A 7,880-nucleotide genomic window follows, 5' to 3' on the forward strand; every position below is an offset into this window, starting at 1 on the left:
AAAAAAAAAAAGAAGATAAAGAAATGGAAAATATGGAATCGCTAAAAGATACATAGAAAAGAATGAGAGGAGTGAGATACGGAAGGCTGAAGAAGAATGAGTACATTTGAGTCATGTTAAACATACTATTGTGTGTCAAAAGAACAATCTATCTTGGAAAAAGTACAGCCAGTATGTTCCTTAGAGGCAAGGTGACATGACTTTATCTCGCATACTTTGAACGTGTTGTCAGAAGGGACCACTCCCTGCAGAACAGCATCATGGTTAGTACAGCAGAAGGGCAGCGACAGATTAAACAACAACAAGGATAAAAACCCACACTGGGGAGGATAGATGCCGTGCCACATAAGATCTCCCAGGATCCCCCCAAAAAAGAAGTAAATTTCTGTTTATGAAAGCCACTCACTTGTGACATTTGTTATAAAAACACCAGGCAACATAGACAAGCAGATTCTCAGGAAATGATTTTTTTAAAGTCAGCCTCTCAAACAAAGACAGCCTCCTGCCTAATTAATTGCTTTTAAATTAAATTAAATTAAAAGCAATTTCTTTCAAATCAGGAATGAGATCAGTCTTAACAAATGTTTAGTCTGCAAAGTGTATCCATGGTGCTGAACATGTTTTAAGCATGCCGAAAGAAAAAATGTGTAAATATTATAAGAACTTTAAACCCAAACGAAACCATGCGAAATAACTGAGACTTTTTATGCATTGTTTAAAAGTCAGTAGAACTCCATGCTGTCAATTGTCCCAGTCTATATTTAGAATTCAAAATTAGGATTGATCTTACAACTGCCTCTTAAAAGTAGACAGGGAGAAGTTAGAAAATAAATCTGACTTTTATATTCAGTAGCAATTAATGTGAATGATATCCCTCAACACTCATTTTAACTGTGAATTCCATGAAGTCTTACAGAATAGATCCTTGGTCTTACATTCAACAATTTCTCAGACTACATTATTTAAATTCATGCAATGCAGGCCCCTCGATGCGTCACCACTTAGTCCCATTTCTCCCGGTTTCCATCCCTCTTTCCTAACTCTCTGAACTTTGACTTTGGGCAAATGTGAAATGCGACCTTGGGATTTTAATGGTTGAGTTCAGTACCAGAACTTCAGTACGTGAAGGATGACGAGGACCACAGTCCTCAGCACTGGAGTTGGAGGTTTAGGGGGATCTAACCTGTCTTTAGCCAACCAGTAAGCCTGGTCTCTTTGAAGATTTTGTTACTACTCAATTTTGTGCCTACTGGGGTTTCCACGTAGAAGCATGCAGATTAGTCTCAGCTGAGTGTTTCTACCTTTATTGCAGCACGTGATCCAACTTTTCTTTTCACGGGCAATGTAGAGAGCCCTCGGGCTTCTACTAGAACATGACCTTACATTTCAAAGTGGAGAGGAAATATTTAGAGATCTTTTGGAATCATACAGAGTTCTCAACGAATGTTCTTCCTGCCTCCCTTCTGCCCTCTCCTCTAGGGTGAGGGCGTGTGAAGCACTTGTGAAAACGGGGCAGAAATGATCCTGCCACTGTGCGCTTTCCCTACCAGTCTCTGTCTTCTGCCTGGAAACCGTTGGTTTCAGATGCTCCGGCCTTCCTGCCTCATTTCCTTTTCTGCGGTGTGCCCTTCCTGGTGACACCGTGTGGCGTTGAACTCTCTACAGAAGCTGCTCGGCTGTGAACTTCGCCGGGGCAGGTCATCAGGTCCCTTCCTGCCCGGAGGTCCCGGATGTGTTCCCATCACTTCCGTTTGCGGCACAGCTGAGCACTTAATCGGTGCCCCGCCCTTTCACGTGCTCAAATGCTATTTTAATTAAATCGAAACTACCCCAGCCTAGATGCCCGACTTTCCACCTCCTTAGCTTGCTTTATGTTTTCCGTAACATGAATCAACACCAAATTCATTATAGATCGACTCTCCCAACTAAAAATGGAGGTTTCAAGAAGACACTTTGTCGTTTGCCCTATTGCTGCATTCCCAGTACGTAGAATAGTAGGGCCAAAAGAAATATTTGTTAAAAAGAGAATGCAAATTCTAGACTATAGTGTTTTTTTTTTTCTCTAGCTTACCAATCCACTTTTTTTGTGCCTGGCCAATTCCCTGGACTTGAGACATTCTAAGCATAATTACATTAATGTTGCAGGAGTAAGGACAACGAGCTTGAACCACGAATCAACGTATACAGAAATAGAAGACTAGAAAAACGTAGGGAAAAGTGTTAGCAAGTTATTTTCCATGACAACCTATTTATTTCCATTTTAAGTCTCAACTGGAGATATTCATGTGGGAAAGATGACAAGGACAAATGTCTAGCCCAGAGTTTAACAGGTGATGACATGATCTTCCAAAACCCTCATTTCATGGAGGGGGGGTGGGCAGAGCATGAGGTTTTTCCTTATTCAAACAAATCGGGTGTGTACCTGGCTGTCACTGACAGAGTACATGGTTGTGTTTCTTTGGCTGCAGAATTCAAAAGTCCCTGCCACCAAGTTAATTCTGACTCAGGAGAAAAGACCTCATAGAGACCCCACTGGGTTCTCTAACTGAGGAGTGCCGTTGCCCCCCATTTGCCCCATTAGAAACTGAGTGTCACCTTGGCACTAGACTCGTTCTTCATGCTATGCTCCACACATCCAAAGGAGTCCTGGTAGTGCAGCAGTTAAGCAGCTACTAACTAAAAACTTGCTGGTTCAAACCCATCCAGTGGCTTCTCAAGATTGGAGATCTGCTTCCATAAAGATTACAGTATAGAGAACCCCTCGGGGCCAGTACGATTGTTACATGGGATCACCCTGAGTAGAATGGCATCTAACAACTGCACGGTCAATCAGATCAATAAACCATTTCACTTCTGCATCTGGAATATCTCTGGAGTCCATCCATCTCTCTCCACCTACACTGTCATCTGTCATCTTCATGCCCGGGCTATCACCGTCCCACTTCCCTTCATTACAGCCTCTTCATGGATGTTACTACAGTCACTTGGAGGCTCACCCCCAACCACAGTGTCTCCAGACAGCAAAAAGGTTGATTGCTCAAAAACACAAGCATAACTCGAAGCAGCCGCGATTGCCACCTTCTTCTTCCTGCCCTGTAGTCTAACCTCACCACCCTACATTGTCTACTTCGTGGAGGAAATTCCACATGGTGTTAGTTTTGATGGAAACTGGGCACGTCCTCCACTGCGGATGGAGGCATTCATTCCATCTGCAAACCCTTTGGCCTCTCAGCGGATAGGCCTTTGATCTTGGCTCAGCCCATCAAACAACTCTCTCGCCTCCCAAACTCTGATGGTTAAGAGAGTGAATCCAAGGGTCACATTATATGCACTCATAGTGGCTGGTGGCTGTGGAACAGTGTCAGGTGCAGAGCCCTGGAGGAATTGTCTTTATTGTCTGACCTCCCTTAGGACCTGTTCGATATCCAGACCCTGTTCTCTAGCCCTTCTGATATTTCCAGAATTAGCCAATAAATATCTTATCACTCAATTTTCCATGTCAATTCCTCATGCATGTGACCAAGAGCATGGATGGTCATGAAACTCCCACCCCATCCACCTGCTGAAGCCACTCCCACCAGCCCTGGTGCCCTCACGTACATAACCACTGTCCTTGGCACTGCTCTGGGACTCCAGCCCTGCTTCCAACCCATCACGTCATCCCCCAGCCACACTGATCTTCCCTGCAGGGTGGCAACCATGACATATTCTCCCTTGCTTCTGAACTTTTGGACCTGCTAGATCCTCTTGGCCTAAAATCGTTCTCTGTGTGCCCCATTCCGCCACCACCTGCATCTCACCCCCACTTGGTGACCTTTTCCGTTGTTCTTCGTCGCTCTAGAAAGAGTTGACCGATCGCAAAATTAACTTATCCTCTCAGAGGCCCATTTTTCTCATTTTAAACTGGGGATAAAATGTTAGTCTCAATCTTGTGGCAGAAAGCAAGGTGCAGGGGCTCTTTGGAATAGCTTATTTGCAATCGTCATTCTCTCCCACTCGAAAAAGTGCTCTTCCCCTAGCAGGGAATACAGTGTTCTATTTCACAGCTTGATTAATCTTGCAGGTGTTCCACACCTTCAATCCTACCACATCACAACACGATATATCGGTTTCAGTTAAAAAATCTTAGGGAAGGGTCCATCTGGGTCATGCACACATCCTAATTTGAAAACAAACAAAGAGTTGCCATCAATCCAATTCCAATCTCTGTGTGTCCTAATTTGAAAACAAACAAAGAGTTGCCATCAATCCAATTCCAATCTCTGTGTGTCAGACTTGAGCTTAGGCTCCATAGGTTCTTCAGTAGCTGACTTTTCAGTAGGAGAGCTCCCAGCCTCTCTTCCAAGGCATCTCTGAGTAAATTCAAACCCCCAACTTCTCAGTGAGTAGCTATTTGTGACAGCCTTTTATACCCCACTCAGGAGCTGTGTTGTCCAGTGTGGAACATGTGTCTGCCTATGTGGCTAGAGGGCAGGTTTCTTGAATAATCCCCCCACGCCCTATGTGCTCTACCTGTACTTTCTGCAGATAGATGGCCAAATATATAACTAAATTATCTAGGAAAAGAAGCTCTAATCATAAGTGAAGAGATAAAGGAGGAGGGATATGGGGATACTAGGAGTTTCTAGAAGCATTCTTGGGTGGCATAGTGATTCCAGTGCTTGTCTGGCAATCAAAAGGCCAGTGGTTCACACCACTATTGGCTCTGCTGGACAAAGATGAGGTGGTCTGCTTCTGTAAAGATCTACAGTCTTGGAAACCCTATGGAGAAGTTCTCCTCTGCCTTACAGGGTTACTATGAGTCAGAAATTACTTGATGGCAGTGGGTGGTGGTGGTGGTGGTGAGTGATGGCGGCAGGCATTTCTGAGGAGGAGGAGGAGGAGGAGGAGGAGGAGGAGGAGGAAAGAAAGCAAGCTCGATAATAAGAACCCTAAAGCCTAGTGAGTTTGTGTAATATGTAGGCACTAGAAGCTTAGGATTGAGCAGAGGATTCTAGGAAGTGGGAATAGAACATCTGAAGGGAGATGAGAATGAACTTAAGATACTCTTGCAAATCCATTTGCACTTGGTGACAGTCACTATTGTGCACAGACGATGAGAGATCATCCCAGTGCTGTAAGTGGCAACAGAGGGATGCAACATAAACCTGAATGTTACAGGCATGCTGTTTTTGTTAGGCACCATGGAGTTGCTCCAATTAATAGCGACCTCACGCAGAAGAAAATATTTCCTGAACCCGCATTTATCCTCACAATTGTTGCGATGTTTGAGCCGACTGTTATAGCCACTGTGTCAATCCATCTCATACAGACTTGAAATCTCAATCCTACCAATTGTTAAAAACCCTGGGCTCTCTGGGCCTCGATTTCCTTATTTAAAACCAAGGAAAATTATCAATATCAACCTAAGGGGAAAAAATCAAGATGAAGAATAATGTTAGGCTGGATTGACTAGAGAAACAAATCTAGTGACACTCATATATGTGTAAGAGAGATCTTTATATCAAGAAGTAATTATATATCAAGCAAACATCCCAGTCCAGATCAAGCACATAAGTCCAATACCAGTCCGTAAGTCCCTCTTCAGACTCACGCAGCCAGATGCAGTGATGCGGAATGCAGGAAGATCACAGGCTGGTGGGGGCAGAGTTGCGTGGATACAAATGGTGGTGGCCGCATCGCAAGGCTCACACAGGTGTAAGCATGGCTCATCAACAGGCAGGTGAAGGCAGAGAGAGGGGGGCCGGCCTCCAGAGAGCCAATTATCTCAGTCACACCTCCAAAGGAGGTCATCAGCTGTGACCTGACTGACAGGCTAAAATCCACCTATAGCGTCTTACAGGTGCTATGTTGACACAAAAAAAACCTAACTAGCACAAATACTGAAAAACATGGTATCATCTGGTTTTGCTTTTTATTTTTACTCTGAAAAAGGAAGGATGAACTGAGAACAGTGATGGCCTATAACGAAGACATGTTTGAGCGCAGAGGGACTTGCTTTTTATTGCATATGTTTTTGTGACTTTTGAATGAAATAATAGTTATATGTTTTAACTATTCAAATTGGTGGCTTACATTTGAAAATCTATTGCACAAAGTTGTTGCAAAAACTATATAATAAACACACAAACCCACTGCCATTGAGTTGACCCCAACCCATAGTAACACTATACACTGTGCGAAAATGGCGTGGGAGCCATAGCTGACCTCCTCCAGCTTCCCCATTGCCAGGAGGTAGAGGCAAAACATGCCTCCAACCTCCATCTTTCTCTGCCCTTATTTTGACACTACCCATTCCTTCCTTGGCACCCTACTTCTCTGCTGGATTCAATAATTCACTGTAGAGGCCACAAAGAACTCACAGATGATATTCAAAATTATGGGAGTTTATTAAGGAGCTAACAGGTTACCACAACCCAAGATCAAAGAAATTTTAAGGACACAGTCACGGGTCCACAGCAGTGCCTCTCCTCAGTCAAGTCTCCCTCTAGTCCTCAGCCTCTCAGCTCTTTGGGGCTTTGGCCCCTGCCTCCAGGGGCCAGTAATCCAGCTGCCACGCTGCCTCATGGTTTCCTAGCCTCAGCTCTGATCCATGGTCTCTGTGCCTCAGCCCCGGGTGCCTCTGATCTTGGCCTTTGCCACTTCAGACAGATATCGCCGCCACTTGACGGCTCTTCTTCCAGATGGTTCTGGGGTTTCTCTCTCGGGTTCTCAAATGACTCTCATACACAGAGGAATGGCTTTTCATGCACGTACTTTAGCTTTCTTAATTAAACAGTGACAATTTTCACTATATAAATTGATTAGTTACTTTAAAATTTTCATTGAACACGGTTGTTGCAAAAACAATATCATAAACAAATGAGAAACACCACAGACCCACTGCCATTGAGTTCGTGCAACTCATTGAACACGGTTGTTGCAAAAACAATATCATAAACAAATGAGAAACACCACAGACCCACTGCCATTGAGTTCGTGCAACTCCCAGTAACCTTAAACAGAGAGCAAAAACAGGGGAGCCACCTCTTACCTCCTCTGGTTTCCCTCTTGCCAATGGGCAGAGGTGAGACGTGCCTCCACACTCCATCCTTCTTACTCTAGTCTGCAGTGGTGGCGGTGGTGGTGTGTGTTTCAGCAGACCATACCCTGAAGGAAACAAAGGGTGCTGAGTTGGTTCACACCCTCTAGTAAAGTGTAGAATTCTACTTGAATCGAGTTCATTAGTGAGGTCATTAAGTTTTATTGTGATAACCTGGCCGATAAACACACGTGGGGTTAATTGAAGGGCAGAGGGATAAACGGCTAGGTGAGCCTCGCCTTTCTAGTTCTCAGGTCTTGTGCTTTGTGATGGTTGGACCAGGGTGCAGCTGCCTTAGCCAGATCCCTGCTTTAATTTGCAAGGCTGACTTCCTGCAAGACATCCCTGAGGAGAAGCCGCATGGACCTACCCTGATGCAGCCCTGGGTGCTGGAGCAGCCGTGTGGAGACCCCTGGCCAGCACTGAGATGCTTACACATTCACTGACTGGGCTTTCCTCCTGCAGTCAGCATCATTGAGTCTGTTTTGTGAGATGGAGGAGGACTTTGTGGGTTAATGGGTTAATGTTGGACTTGTGGGCTTGGGCAGCACTGGGTTGGGATGTTTTCTTGATGTGCACTTAACCTTCACATAAAACCCTCTTTTATACATGAGTTTCTGTGGATTTGTTTCTCTAAAGTACCCAGACTAATACAATTAGTATAACAGAAAACTCTCTCCAAAATGGTGTTTTAGCCACAAACATAGACACTAGAATTTGTCATACATCACATAAGGGATTATGGCTAGAAGGGTCATATTCATCAACTACATCTCACAGCGTTTCTGACACTGTAAAT

The 7,880-nt window shown here is 44.4% G+C and overlaps 1 protein-coding gene across 1 annotated transcript in view; it reads right to left on the reverse strand.

The window, feature by feature from the left end:
- Window positions 1–7,090, reverse strand: part of ST8SIA6 (ST8 alpha-N-acetyl-neuraminide alpha-2,8-sialyltransferase 6) — a 190,099-nt gene extending 183,009 nt beyond the window's left edge. The window contains exon 1 of the mRNA XM_004716017.2: window positions 7,034–7,090. The gene's annotated coding sequence lies outside the window, so the exon portion shown is untranslated. The remainder of the gene's footprint in view (window positions 1–7,033) is intronic.
- Between the last annotated feature and the right edge of the window lie 790 nt (window positions 7,091–7,880).

The sequence above is a fragment of the Echinops telfairi genome, unplaced genomic scaffold, assembly GCF_000313985.2.
Source record: "Echinops telfairi isolate 266 unplaced genomic scaffold, ASM31398v2 ScPeMD7_7473;HRSCAF=8511, whole genome shotgun sequence".
In the NCBI taxonomy this organism is placed as follows: Eukaryota; Metazoa; Chordata; class Mammalia; order Afrosoricida; family Tenrecidae; genus Echinops; species Echinops telfairi.